We start from the raw sequence: 1831 nt of genomic DNA on the forward strand, positions 1-1831 counted from the left end.
AGGGACCCTGGACAAACAAATAACTTTGTCCTCTTCTCCAGCACCTAGGCATAGTCTGGAGGGATACTTGCCCCCCCCCAACTCCGCCCCCTCATTCCCCCATTAGATCCCTCCCCAAATCCCGGCCCTGGCCCTGCCCCCAGCCCCATCTCCTCACTGCCCCATTGGATCCCTCCCCAAATCCTCGCCCTGGCCCTGCCTCTTCCCCAAGCACGCGGCATTCTTCCTCCCTCCCAGGTTTGCACACAGACCATGGCCATGGCTGGGAGCGCAGCACAGAAGCTGCTCTAGTCCTGCAGCCTGCGGGGCAGCGCAGTGGGGCTGGGGGCAGCACGGAGCAGGCAGGGCCCAGGTGGGCGGGAGGCGGAGACACAAGTGGGGCGGACACGCTCCTGTCAGGAGCTGCCTGATTCACCCCTTGCCCAGGAGCTGCAGGAGGGGCCCGGATCATGGCTCGGCTGCAGAGCTCGGAGCCCAGGCTGGGCCCAGGAGTGAGAAGATGGGGGAGCTGGGGGTGTAGTGGGAGTTGGAACCGAGAGTTGGTTGGAGATGGGGCTGTGCCACTGCCGCTTGGTGGCGAGGGGGGGCTCTCCAGCTTTTATTTTTGCTCCGCCCCCGGCGTCTCGATATTTCATCTTTGACATCTGGTCACCCGAGCCTGATATGAAGGAGGATGTCTGGACCAAGGGGCCAGGAACTGGCCTTTGCTAGAGAAACCACTGTCAAGTTTTAGCCAATTAGGACAAGTCAGCAAATAAGAACAACCTCAGGTATCAGTAACTGCTACAGGTTGCAAATTCCTACATGCAGCAGTTTCTGGCACAACACCTGCGCAGCTCTGCTCCCCGGCTCTTCTTGGGCTCCTGCTCTCTCCTTAGCTCTGCCCCACTCTCGCCCAGGCAGTTCCAGCTCACATGGAGGATGGGACCCCCTGGCCTGGTGACTCTCTCATTACACTGCCTGGCCTGTCAGTGCAGCTAACTTGGAGCTTTGGCCTCTCCCCATTGTCCCTGGGGACTGTCAGTCTCAGGGTCCTGATTTCCCATTGATCCTTCCCCCTTCTATTGGTGCTGGGAACTAGCCAACCAACCCCCCCCCACACACACACACTAAGTTTTAGTAAAGGGCCAAGAGCCCCCTTACACAAGCCAGCCCCGTGAGGGTCACCGATGTGCAGAGAAGGCAGCACAAGCTGGTCCCATGGTGTAATGGGCAGCACTCAGGACTCTGAATCCTGTAATCTGAGTTCAAATCTCAGTGGGACCTTCTGTTGGCTTGTGGTCATAAGCAGCAGGTTATGTACATTTGTGGTGCTTGGGCTCCAGGAATATTCAGGGTTGGGGGCCCTGCTCCAGCAATATTTGGAGTCGGGTCTCTTCTCCTGGGCCCTGGCACCCCTCCCACTGCTGCGGTGTGTCCCTGCCTGACAAAAAACAGCATGCCCCTGCCTGCTTCTGCTGCTGGAGTAGAGGGATATTGGGCAGAAGTGCTGTTTGCTGCCCCAGGGTGCTAGTGCCCACCCTCTAGTAATGGCACGGCAGGCTGCCCTGAGCTCCCTCATCCTTACCCCATCTCTCTGCACTCTGTCCCAGTCCTGAGCCCCCTCCTGCATCCTCAGCCCCTCAGCTCTGCACTCCCTCCCAGAGTCTGCACCTCTCACCCTTTCCTACAACTGCACCCTGCACCCCTCCTGCACTCTAATCCCCAGCCCAGGATCTGCACCCCCAGACCTCCCTGCCAAGCCCCCTCCCAGAGCCTTAGGCAGGTGGGGGTGGAGTGTTGGGGGCGGGTTCTGGACACCACCAGAATTTCATCAAACTTGCCACCCACG

General features: G+C 59.5%; 1 non-coding gene across 1 annotated transcript; it reads left to right on the top strand.

The window, feature by feature from the left end:
- Positions 1 to 1194: 1194 nt before the first annotated feature.
- TRNAQ-CUG lies at positions 1195 to 1266 on the top strand. Its single transcript has one exon. It is a non-coding gene; the product is annotated as a tRNA-Gln (tRNA).
- Positions 1267 to 1831: the final 565 nt, after the last annotated feature.

The sequence above is a fragment of the Gopherus evgoodei genome, chromosome 5 (genome assembly GCF_007399415.2).
Source record: "Gopherus evgoodei ecotype Sinaloan lineage chromosome 5, rGopEvg1_v1.p, whole genome shotgun sequence".
NCBI classification, from domain to species: Eukaryota; Metazoa; Chordata; order Testudines; family Testudinidae; genus Gopherus; species Gopherus evgoodei.